General features: G+C 40.6%; 1 long non-coding RNA gene across 1 annotated transcript; it reads right to left on the bottom strand.

Moving 5' to 3' along the window:
* Positions 1 to 7,191: 7,191 nt before the first annotated feature.
* LOC137167181 (uncharacterized) lies at positions 7,192 to 11,766 on the bottom strand. The gene is made up of 3 exons (XR_010924040.1): positions 11,590 to 11,766; positions 11,275 to 11,349; positions 7,192 to 7,266 (listed from the first exon to the last, which is right to left on the bottom strand). It is a non-coding gene; the product is annotated as an uncharacterized lncRNA (long non-coding RNA).
* Between the last annotated feature and the right edge of the window lie 1,736 nt (positions 11,767 to 13,502).

Here is a 13,502-nt window from a genome sequence, read left to right as displayed (position 1 = left end):
AAGTGTTATGTCACCTCACCCTCTTCAGAGCAAGTCTAATCAACATGAAGCTTAAAGTGCTGCTCACAGCTGAAAACCCACCTACACTACACACTAGTGGTCCCAATGGTGCTTCACCCATGAAGCTGAACAGGTGTTCGAAACAGTCTAGTGCAGATATGGCCTGGGAAGCTTGCAATACCCTAGACCAAAAACAACCTAGTGTCATCTGTACCACTGAGAGCATCACCTTGGAACTTTCTGAAGCTTAATATTGTTACTTCTTTTTAGATGATTCCTCCCCCATGTTGATTGTTTTGTCATATTTTATCTGAAGAAAACAATAATTTAGTTACAAAATAATAAGTGCTGCATTTTACCCTTCACTTTAACAAAGATAAAAGTGATATGAGTATCTCCTATTAATGTCCATGTAACAGGGTGGCTTGCCCCATAAGGGCGGTAGGGCCTGCAGCTAGCCAGCCCTCATTACTAAAGAAGCACACCTGGGTTGGATCAGGTAATTGCCTATAAAGGGCAGTAGATGGCTGCAATGAAGGGGGAAGCCCAGAGCACTTCAGGAAGTAATAAAGGCTCCTGCAGGGAAATCCCTAACACTAGAGAGTTTGGAAACCAGAGCCAAAAACCTGCGGCTCCAGTCGAGTAGGGCCTGGGGAGTGGCATGACAAAGCAGAAAAGACCCCAAGCTGGAAGACATGGGAGCAGGGTGACCTGGAGACTGCTGTGAATTAGCAGTCTCTATCAGAAAGATGTGGGCCATGGGGTTTCTCTACTGAGACTACAGGTAGGAAAAGCCTGGGAATGACCTGATAAGACAGTAAAACTGATGGACTTTCTTTTGTTTTAGCCGTTTATTTATGTGACTAAACTTGGACTCATGAGAAGGGGTGTTGAATGGACAAGGAAAGCCTAGGTGGAGTTTAAGAAGTCCCTTGTGGGGGAAACTGAGCAGGCTGCCTGTAGCATGAGCCCAGGCCAAAAGGGGGTGCCACAGCAGGTGGCCAGCCCCACTACAGTCCAGAACTCAGGTGACTGACAAGTTAATAACACTGTCATGCTTGTGATGGTAGATCATATCTCACAAAGGATTCCACACAGACAGTTACATGGGCCATAACTGCAAGTTAGCATGATGCGGGAAAGGAATCCTCTAGTTGACTTAACTCTTTTATTTGGTTGAATGAACAATAGGCTGGAGGTAGACAGAGGGGAGGTCATCATGAGGCTGAATCAACAGAGCAATTTCTCACCCAGAAAGCTCCCCAGTGGCAGCTGTTTGGCCTACATAGAACTTGTCCTTTGTCTATTCATAAAGAAAATCATGAAATGGCTGCTCTCCGATATCTTTTTTTTTTTTTTACTGTTTTGCAAAATTGTCAGACACAACGCTGTGAAGAGGCAAATGAAATAAAGGCTTGACAAAGCTCTATTATCCGTATGCAAGAACACAATGAGTTAAACAAACAAGTTGTCCCACAGGCTATATTCTGAAAACCCATGGGGTATCAAAGGCTTCTGAATGAAACAGCATGTAGTCTATGCTGAGGGAATCCTGAAGCTGCATTGCCCTAATTCGTTAAGATCCCAATTGTTCATACTCACAAAAGGAAAGAAATATTTAGAAAAGGCTGTATTAAGGAAAGGTTGTGCAATAGGGAGACAGACAAATAATGAGAGAAAGCTCTCTTGTTTGAAGATGAACACTTGTGATTACCAGAGGTGAGATAACTGGTTCAGATCATATAAAAGCTGACCCAGACACATAACTGAAAACTAGATCCTGGGAATTTTTTTTTAGGTTTGAAAATATTTGGAGGGGTAATCTTTTTAATTTGCATTTCCTGTTCTCATTCCGAAGCGGATACACCAAAATACCGCAAGGCAGGGGATTTGGTCTTTTCAGATGGGCCAAACCCAAGAAGTCCTGGCAACATCGCAGGAAAGTCTTTGTCACAAGATTCCTAGCCCAGTTTTCAGACCAGAGAGGTTTGGAAAATTTCAGATCAGTGTCAATCATCCAAATCTTTTGCTTGGGGAGAAAATAAAACTATTTTTGCTTGTCATTTTCCTCCTCCTTTTTACTAGTTTGAATAATCTAGCAATTAAATACTCTTTGGGCAAAATGTTCTAAATTCAGAACCTAAATTGCACCCCCAGATGTGTGTCTGTAAAATATCACAAATCCAAAGTCTGCATTTAGCACTTGTAAACCATGTAACTGAGCTTACAAATGGATAATAGTGTATATACAAATTAATTTATGCAATCCATTATCTAATTTGCATATTCATATCTAGCCTTTGCACAACTTTTAGAGATGCAATTTAGTTTTGAAAATTGAGCCCTTTAAGTATGCAGAAAGAGAAGCTTGAAAGAACCTTCACAGGAACTCTTATAAAAGAATTAGATAATCCAAAATGTTGAAATAGAAATCTTACCATCCACAATCTTTTAGCTTGGAAAACTATCATTCTTAAGATTTCACATGTTTATATTAGAATTATTATACAGTAAACCCTCAGAGTTACGAACACCTCGGGAATGGAGGTTGTGTGTAACTCTGAACAAAACTTTATGGCTCTTTTTTCAAAAGTTTGCAACTGAACATTGCAGACTTCAAAAGCTTATTCAAAGTTTAATACATCTTTGAAATTTTACTGTGCAGAAGATAAATGCTCCTTTCCCTTTATTTTTAGTAGTTTACGTTTAACACAGTACTGTACTGTATTTGCTTTTTTTTCTATCTCTGCTGCTGCCTGATTGAGTACTTCAGTGCCAAATGAGGTGTGTGGTTTGTAACGCTGGCATTTGTAACTCTGAGGTTCTACTGTATAATAATTCTAATATAAACATTTTCATACTTTGACAACTACTAGTAAGTTACTTTAATGTGTTTACACAAATACCGTACTTAAATTTTCCTACAAGCTCATTACCATGTCACAGCTCCCAGTTAAGGGACCCCCAACTTAAAGAATGTTGGAAATGTCAGACTGAATAACGACTTTCTTGTGCCAGCCTCTATGCTTAGGTATTCAGTGGTGCATAAGTATTTGATCAGTCTAACATAGACTGGGGATAATACATTGAACAAACTCATATCATCTACTTTAGATGAGCCAATATTATAGCTTGTCTTTCTTCCAAATTAGAGTCTTTATGCCTATTGTAACTGTGGTTGAGTGATATAGTATGAAGAGAGATTATGAACTGCAGGATTTTGTTTACTTTATTTTTGGAAAGACTACATTAATCAGTATTTCCATATTGCAAGGTGTAATTAAATAAATACCTAGCATTTCTATAGCACCGTCCATCCATAATAACATCCATAAGGATATTAAAGTGTTTTTATGAATATTAGTGAATTGAGCCGCATACCTGTGTGATATAGGTACAGTAAATAAGTATTAAATATTGTCCCCATTATTCTATAGATAGGTTGTGAAATCTTCCTTATCCAAAATTCTATGCCTTTTCCCCACAATAAGTCTGAATCTACCCCTTTGGAAGTGTAAGACAACCCTACTTTAGTGGGTTTTTAAATTAGAATTAATCTGATCTCATTAGGAGCATCTTGTGTTTGGATAAAACTATATTTGTGCAATGCCAAGACAGTTTAGGTTGCATTCTTTATTGCATTATTATATTTGGCATTTATTTTTATCTAGAAAAAGAGTTTTGCTTGAATTACTAACAGCCCCAGAAATATTAGACGTGTGGGAAAGAGAGTCTCATCAGTATAAATTGACATAGCTCCACTCACTATTCAGCAAGTCTGCAAGTCATCACTTCAAAATTTACTCTCCCCCCAGATGCTAAAAATTCCCAAATATCTTAGACTGTCAAGTTTCATTTGTCTCTTTCAGCTTCATACTGAGGAGCAGAATGAAACTGATATCCATGGTTACAGAAATCAGAAGTCCTATGAAAACATGCTAAAAAAGTATAGGAGCAGAAAAGCTTTATTTATTATTATATCCAGAAAGATGCCAAGAATACACCAATCAATTTGTTTTGTGTTGCATGAAGGGTAAAAGGTGCAGATGTGTGGAGGGCAGATTATGAAACAAAGTACCCAATCCTGTGAGGTGCTGAGTATCTCAAACTTCCACTGAAACCAGAGAGAGCTCTCAGCACCTTGTAAAATGAGGCCCTTATTTTTTGTTCCCAAAATTTATATGCAGAGTTTCTTCTCCTTCAGTTGTACTGTCAAAGCCAGTGAAAACGAGATACTATCACAGTCCATATTTTGTCAGTTTTGCTAAGATGCTTATTTTGTCAGGAATTTCTGTACTATAGTATAGATTTTAAAGCCAGGAGGAACCATTATGATCATCTACTCTGATCTCCTGTATAACACAGGCAACAGAATGTCACGCAATAATTCCTGTACCAAGATTGCAAACTTGTGACTGAGCTAGACCATGTCTATTGTTGTATTACCTAGTAACAGATGCCTCATAGAGCTGAACTCTGTCAGTAGCAAAACGGGGTACAATGTCAATCAAACATTGACCCCCATCTCTTGACCCCTAAGGCCCACCATTTGTCACCATTTGGAGCATTACTTCCGGGGGCAAGATTGACACATGATCTGAAGCAAGGAGTGGCATGTGATCCCTATAAAGAGTTCTCCCACTGCCCTCTACCAATCTGAATGGCTTTCATCCTTGTAGGACTGCCCTAATAATGGAGTTGACCAATCAGGGCAAGTGTCTGGGTGGATGACCCACTCATAAGAGGATTATGTGACCCCTCTAAGAATTCCCCCCACCTCCCTCTACAAATCAGTGAGGGGTTCACCCCCTTCAGCCATCCCAGAAGGGAAGCATGTACAAATCAGAATAGATGTTCCACAGGGATCTAGGCCAGAACCCCCCAATCCCTGGAATGCAACAGTTGGCTGGCTGACTGGCAGAACCACTCTGGAAGTCCTGTTACTGCGTGGAAAAGGCCATCTCATTTCAAGAACATGTGTTTTCAGAAATCGTGGGAATCCTGAGAGGAAACATAGATTCCTTCACCACCCCCTGTGAGACTTCGGAATTTGCTTGAGCTCCAAGGGCGTTCAGTCACCTGTAGAGAAAGCGCTACATCAATGATAGTTCTGAGGAGGCAGCAGTCAAGGGGAGCCCGTTGGCCTAGCCATTGATGGATACACCAGAACCTGACCCTGAGACCTAAGTGCTAATGAGGCAGAATGATGAGTGTGATGGCCTCCATTGTTTGCCCCCAGGGAGCAAGACGACCCCAGCTCATGAGAGTCATTGGTGGACAAGATGAACAGAGAAGTGACAGTCAAGAGATGGGGTTTAATGGGGTAGGAACGACCTGGGGATGAGCAAATATAAAAAGAGAGGTGCTTACAGATTTTTCTTTTCTGAAAATCTCTCAACAGCTCAATGACACCTTTCTAGAGGACTCAGAGGCCCTGGACAGCATTGCGTCAGAAAGCAAAGGTGAATACGGAGCAAATTGGTTTTGCTCAACACCAAGACAACTTGTTCAAGAGGACACTGTGTGTGAAGAGGATGATGGCTATATGGATTTAAGGAAGGATCTTGGCATAGAACCAACTGAGCCAGTGCCACGTCATGAGTGGAAAAGAGTCATACAGTCTATGGTATGCATTTCTGTTTATGTTGTCCTTAATCCCTGTGTTAGAGAGAAGCTTTTTGAAGATTGTGAGGGCTGTGTTATAGATGTGCCAGGCCAGTGATATCATAACTGTGTGAAATGGACTTCAAAGGATAGACACTGCATGCTCTGGGACCTGCGTGTTGGCCTGTGTTTGGAAGTTTATTAAACTCTTATGGCCATTGGTTATGCAATGCAACGTCTGTGCTTAACCCAATAAAATTTAGCACAAGAGGTGACCTTGGTAAATGCTGTGCAAAGCACTCTAGACCCCAACAGTGTTTTAAAGAAAAAATGACCAAACTGAAGGATACCCACTTAGTGTGTTATATCGACCATCTGGTCTGCATAAAAAGTTACAGAACCCTGCTTAGGAAAAAGACTATTTGTAAAAAATCTTAAAGTATTAAGTTAGAAAATGGTGAGGTGACAAGCTTGTGATATAAACTATAATAAAACTTGGTATCTGTAAATAAAAATATCTATTGAAAAGTTCTTTGTGACTATCTGTGTTTCTGTTACAAGGTCTGTTATGTGGCCCTTAAACAAAATGAAAGTTTTGATGGGGAATCTCAGTTTGTTTTCAAGAATTTGTGTCTTTTAAATAAAAATAGTTTGTGAGAAACCAGCCATTGTGTCTTTGAGAAAAGAGACCTATTTACAGCAAAAAGTTGAAATGACTGTAGTAGAATCCTGAGGAAATACTAACAAACAAAAAAAAATGTTTAAAATAAGCTCCTATAGTTTATAAAGAACATGGATGTTCGAGACATTCTTGAGTACAAGAGAGCTGACTCATCCCTGTTGAACTGCATTTGGTTTAACCATAACCTCATAAAAGAATAGGGTCTATGGAACTGTTGCCTTAAGATGTAATCACACTTCCATGTTTCCTTAATATTCCATCAGGGTTATAGATATTAGGTTCTGATGGGGTTGGAAAATTTTCAGCAATTAGGTTTGATGGGCGTTCACCCACAATAAGGTGGTGGAGGGTGGGGGGAAGTGAGCTCTGATGAATATTAAATGAAATAAAACCTCAGGAGTTTGTAGAAAGCTATTGGGTCAGTCTTTCCGCAACTCAAAGTCATTAAAACCAAATACTTTTCAAGAAACCCACAACAATCTCCTTCATATGCCCCTAAATCACAAACAATTTAAATATCAAAACCAACTTTTTTAAAGACCCTTTTTAAAAAATACACGTTTAAAAACCACATTTAAAAACCTTTCATCATAGGGTAAAGGATGCTGGCACATGGTTATTCTGTTTTCCCCCATGTGTATTTGGGCCTTTGGGTTAAAGAACAAGCAAAATTGTAGTTAGTATTATTCCCCAAATGCACCAAACCCCAATACAACCTGTTTAATACCAGTTTTGTTTTTTATTCTAAAACAGTATTAAGCACACCATAGTTAAAATGGAATTTTACCTTGTCTTGGTGAAATACAGCTTGAAGTTACTGTTTCTAGGCTAAACAGATCACACTACAATAAAAACAGGCAGGTATGTATCCATCAATGGCTGGGCCAAAGGGCTCCCTTTGGCCACTCCCTCCTCCTCCTCCTCTTCAAAGCTGTCACTGATGTAGCACTTTCTCCACAGGCAGTTAAATGTCCTCAGAGCTAAAAACAAATTAAAAAATCTCATGTTTCCTCTCAGTGTTTCCACGATTTCTGAAAAATATGTTCTTGAAATGAGATAGCCTCTTCCATGCAGCATTGGGACTGGGACTTCTAGGCTAGTGCTGCTGCTCGGCCAACTACTGAGCTCCAGAGATCAGAGAGGGAGATGGGTCCGGCCTAGAACCTTGCACTACACCTATTTTGACTGGTACACGTTTCCCTTCTGGGATGGCCTAAGGAGGTGAAAATCTTGTAGGTTGGTAAGGGATGGTGGGGAGTACTTAGAGGGATCACATGACCCTTTTCCGGATAGATCACCTGCCCCAGACCTTGTCCCAGTCGGTCAAATCTGCTCACGGGAAGGTCCTATGGGGTTGAAAGCCACTCCAATTGGTAGAGGGCAGTCGGAGGAATTCTTAGAGGGGTCACATGTCTACCCTTGCTTTTGGTCATTCGTCAGTCTCGATCCTGGAAGTGATACCGTGGGGGCTTGGGGCTTATGATGATAAATAGAGTGTGGCCTTACAGGTCAAGAGGCAAGGTGAGCGTTTGGTTGATGTTGTACCCCTTTTACTAGTTCTGTCTGATAATGTGGGTACCCTCCACATTTCCATTACAAGCCCCTCTTTTCCAGGGGTCAAATAAAGAAAGAAAATATTGTGCAGTATAAATTCACATTTGGAAAGTATTTGGCTAAGAAAAGCTTATTGATCCCAAGGTATATCAACTATTGAGGCTAGCTTAAAACTATCCCCCTTCCCCCAAAAAAGAGCACACTATCGGCAAACAAAAAAACGGGACTGCTGAAGATAAACAGAACCTACTCATCACCCTGTTTTTTTACCCCAAACTGGTCAAAAAGTCAGCTTAAGAAGATACCAATGTAGGACATAGGAAGATACCAATGAGGCACAGAACAATTCTACCCTGCATTAATCAAAGTCAGCTGTGGTGTGACCTTCATAAAGACCGTTTTACTGTAAAAGAGCTTAACAGTGCTGCAATACAAGGCTTCCACTTCAAACAGACTGTTTCTGCATTGTTTGAAAGACCTGCCAGTCAGGTCTTGTCAGCAGAGAAGAACATTTATTTTTACCATTGGATGCTGTGACTGAGGCCAGGCAATAGATGAAATACCCTCGGTTACATGGAGCTTTGGCAATTGTCAGTTGACCTCTGTAGCAGGGTTGATGGTTTGATCAGCAGGCCTAGTGGTCAGGACCTGCTGCCCCAGTCTCTCTTTTCACCAATGCCTCCAGGTTCTCTGGATGAGGTTCAACTGGGTCAGCTTCCTGGTCAGTAAAACCCTGGTCCTGCCCTTCCCAAGACTATGTGTAAGGGAATCTGGGGTGGGCAGAGATCCCAGCCCAGGGTCCTGAAAGTGTAACAGTTCTGGCTGGTCTATGCTTGGTCCACCTCCTGTTCCCCTTATATGGGGCCAATTCCTACCTCACCCCAAGTCTCAGTTTGGGGTGTGGCTGCTGTTTGCTTATAGTCATTTGCTCCAAACCCTCAGTCTCAGGGCTGATGCAGGTGACCCTCTAGTGCCCCTGCATGTGCTTCTCCCTACTTCTGGGATGATATCTGGGGGAGTAAAGGGAGTGAAGAAGAATCACAGGCAGACCTCCTCAGTAAGAGCCCCATCTCCTCCTATCTCAGGACAGCGCTCCTCCGAGAAATGGCTTCTCTTCTCCCCTCCCAACAGCCTGGGTTCCTGGAGCTCTTTTTATACTGCTCCTTTCTCAAGGAGCATGGGTGGCTGTGCCTGAGAGGCGGAGCTTTCCTGGATCAGTACTGCTCCAGCCTTTCCCCTGCCCTGGTCTAAGAGAGCAGTTTGTAAGCCCCATCCCGTCCTCTCATCCTTAGTCTCGCTTTTCTGGGGTGTATTCATCTCACCGTGTACCTCCACTTAACTGACTATTTAATCTTGAAAAGGATACATGAGAAGAGTGCAACAAATCCATATTGTTTTGCTGGAACTTGGCTGCTTCATGGTGCACTACTTCAATGCCTTTATATCAATGTAAAGGGGGAAAATTACAGGAGCCCTTGATTGCAACAGCAACGGTACGTGCTGTTTCATATTATGCTATTCTCCTTAGCTCCCTGTACGTCACGGGTCACATTAATCTTCCCTGAAGCATAACATAGCCACAATAGCTGCTGAGCAGAACCTATTACAGCCTCTCAATCCCAAACCACACACTGCACTACACAAGCCCCTCACAGTTCCTAGTGGGAAAGGTCAATTAAAATATGTGGAAGGGAAAGCACACTGTAAACCAGACAAAAGTCAGTTCAGCTGGCTGGAAATTCAGTGTCCCTACCGTGCTGTCTGCCCAGAAGATGTAAACATAATGGTTTCCAAAATGACATGGATGGATGTATGACCTGGTTTCTGAGCTATGATCTAAACAGTTTATACATGTATTTGCAGAGTGCCAAATAAAATGCTAAACAGAGCGTTTTGCATTCTATTGGCTCCAAAGAGGGACTGCAAGTAGCCACACAATTAGATGTTTTCCACCATCCCTGAGTTCATTTCAGTACTAAAACCATTTTTAAATCCATTCTAAGTCCAGGAATCCCTGGCAGGGTTGCACAAGCAAATATCGACAAGTTTAATGAAGATCACAGGTAATTCAGTATTAGTGAAAGACACCATATGCACTGGATATCCATTCCTGTGGACATTTAGAAAGACTGACGATGTGGATGCGGTCAGGCATGTCGTAGACATTCTTTAATGTGGGCCAGAGCTAACCTATGCAGACCTGCAAAGTGCAAGGCTACTGACTACCCCAAATTGGAGATCTGGTCATCTCAGATCTTTTAAATGAAATGCAATTGAATACTAACCTACTACAGAGAGTGACATTTTATCAACGATACCAGTATTCCCTGAAGATCACAGGTTATCCACAGATCTCCAGATTTTTGTGTGTGTGTAGTGAGAGGGGAGATCTGAAGATCCGTTCACAGCTCTAGTTCTGCGTGGCTTATTACTGATGGCATGATGGTTGCCCCAAGTTATCCTCTGGTGAGTAGCCAGCATAACCTGTGGCTGCAGGGAGGGCAAACATGGCTAGTGGACAAAGCAAAGGACAGAGAGCAATGTGCTAATCCCAGACATGATACTGACTTCTCCTGTGGCCTTGGTCAAGTCACATAGGTCAGAATTTTGAAATGCAGGTGCCTAAAGTTAGGCATCTAGGTCCAAAGGTGCTAAGAACTCACGCAGTTAACACTGACATCAATGGGTACTTTTGGTGGCTGAGCACTTCTGAAAAATCAGGTCACATTTATGTAGGCACCTAACTGAGAAGCCTTCCATTAGGCAATAATATTTTTTAAACTTGTACCCAAATTTGAAAATTGTAGCTTTCGCGTCTCTGCACCTCAGTTTTCACATCAGTAAAATTGGGACGATAATGCTTACTCCACATATTGGTTGTACCAGTTAAATAGTCAACATCTGTAAAGTGCTATGAAAGCACCAAGACTCGCCAGAATGCACCTAAGCACCTCCAAGACCACACAACTCCCAAAAGTTCATTTTAACTTGGAATGCTCAAATATTTTCTGAAACCGAATTTCACATTGTATCTGACAACAAAACTCATTGTTAGGTTAAGAATACCCTTGTGTTTATGTTCCCTATTCATTATTGATAGAATCCCCTTTTAGTGATCATTTGTGTTAATTAATAACATGAGGTAGGGTAATAGCCATTTTGAAAAGGCAAAAAGACAACTGAGACTTCATCTTGGAGGTCTTTTTCCCTAGCTGTTCCCACCCTTTTTGGATAAAGGTGGGAAAGGAAAAGGAGGAAAGGAGTCGAAATCTGCCCAGCAACAGAACTATATAAATTGTGGCAAGTCGGACAGTTCAGGGCCGTCTGTCCTAGAGGCAGCGGGTAACGTCATGTATAGGAGCAGTGAAGAAAAGAAGAGGAGTCTCTAGAATAACATCATGGATAGTCCCCACACAGAAGACCAGCTTACTAACTTGCAGTGGTTCCGGAGTCCGTCGACAGAATCTTGAATTGAAGGCTCGTCATCCTGAGAGGTCGTGAACAGCACCCTAGGAGGGAGAAAAAAGACCATAAGTACATCACTTTGGCTTTGGGCCTGGGTAGTTTTGGTTTTAATTTGAGAAAGGACCTGGAGTTCAGTTTCACCTTGTTAAATCCCTGAGTGACCCCTTACTTGTTGTTTATCTTCTAAATAAATTGTTCTTTGTTTCACTTTATTTTGGGTTTTTGGTATTTATCCACTTAACTACTCTGACAATAGATGTGGAACAGGGAACCTAGACACTTACCTTTTTTAATTGTTTAATTTTTTAATTGTTGGCAGGCGGGTTAGGTGTCTTCCATAGAATCCCATTTCTTTTTCCCAACATCATGTTCTTGGTTAGTAACATAGGTCGTCCATTCAGGAAATAGAAACATCATGTAATGTCTGCAACTATCCAACACACTGGAAATTGTGAATTACAATTATTCACAACACGACAGATTGAATTATTCTCTGAAGGACAAATTAATTTGCTTCAGTTCATTGAAGAAGGAAGTGCATTGAATAAATTATTAATTGCAATTTATTTGCTCAGCTTCACTCACAATTAAACAGAAGCTGAATGATCCTAAATCCCCTTTCAACAAGCAATGGCAGCATAAACATATTTGGATGGCTCCAGAATCTTTAGCCAGTCCTCAGGTACCAGCCTCTCAAGTCCATATCACATACCTGGCTCACAAGCAATCTTTCTAAACTCCTTGAGTTAAATCCTGGCCCCAGTGCCATTAAAGACAATGGCAAAACTCTCGTTGATTTCAATAAGTTCAGGATTTCTCCCATTTGGTGTGTCATAATATTTTCAGACAGCAAGAGTCACATATTAATAATTTCCTCTAACATTTAAATGATCACTGTATGGCAAACTTCCCACTTCCTTTAGTAAAGCTGGTTGGAAAGTGTTTTGCCTCTTCCCATCCCAGAAAATTTTGACTTTTCATTGAAAAACTGACCACTCCCAATGGAAGATTTTTTGATGTTCAGCAACTGAAAACCAAAAATTTTCAACAGAAAACTGCTGACCTTTTTTTTTTTTTTGCAGAGGAAGGGGACTGGAAACTTCAAATATATTCATTTATCCAAAATCTTTCACTTTTCTGTCTTTTGCTTAGTGATCAAAAAAAAAAAAAAAAAAAAAAAAAAAGACCCCTCCCCCAGGAGAACAAGACAGTTCCATGAAAGTTTCCATTTTTTACTGAAAACCCAATTTTCAGTCAAAAAAGATTTCAATGAATAATTTTTGACCAGCCCTCCCCTTTATCCCCATGAATTCTAAGAACATATAGAAGACATAGTTTAAAAATAACAATGGTTACCTGTTGTCTGCACCACAGTCTCAGTGTGATGTTCTAGCTCCTAGCTTATTAGGTCTTCAAACCTCCTGACAGCTGCATATCGGTGTTTTATTGTCACTTGAGCATCATGATTTCACCAGTCCTTTTTGCTGTCCCATCTTCCCTCCATCCCACACTTTATGGTATCTTCAGGAAGTAATGATTAGCACAACTTGGTTATATTCACTGTGATATCAACTGCATACATGGCATACATCCAGTTTCAAATGTCACTTTGCTCAATAGATTGCCAATCAACATACAGCATGATTGGCAATGTACTCAAGTGTTTAATGAAGTCCAGAAAATTTTATAATGATTTATAGTTGCCAAATAACCTTCCAGTTCAGTAATAAAGTATCCAGCAAATATACTCCATTTTGGCATCTAACAAATATCTGTTTTTCCTCCTCTAAATCAACGTACATTTCAGTGAACATAGTTCAGACTAAGTACTTAGTTATAGTTCCTCAAAACACAAACAGTTTTTCTGTGTGTGTGTCCCAAATTCACTTCTATGCTGGCAGCTGCTTTAACCCTAAAGAAATAATCAAATGCAGTTCTTTGGCATCCCCACAGTAACCTATCACTGCAGTGACACTACTTGGCAATCATTGCTTCATTTCATCAAAGCAACTCTTTTCGACCACAGAGCACACTCTAATGTGGGACATAAAAAGTTACCAGTCAAGATTTACTCTAGGTGGTTACTTATACTTGCAAACCTCCCAAAGAAATCCTGGACTTAAATTAACTTCAAAATATCTAAATAGAATTATTCAATTCTCCTTGTCAGTTACATATAATTTGTGGAGCAATACTA

Source organism: Emydura macquarii, unplaced genomic scaffold, assembly GCF_026122565.2.
Source record: "Emydura macquarii macquarii isolate MOO-44397 ecotype Brisbane River unplaced genomic scaffold, CSIRO-AGI_Emac_v2 contig_2897, whole genome shotgun sequence".
NCBI lineage: Eukaryota > Metazoa > Chordata > Testudines > Chelidae > Emydura > Emydura macquarii.
This window is presented reverse-complemented; position numbering and strand designations above follow the sequence as displayed.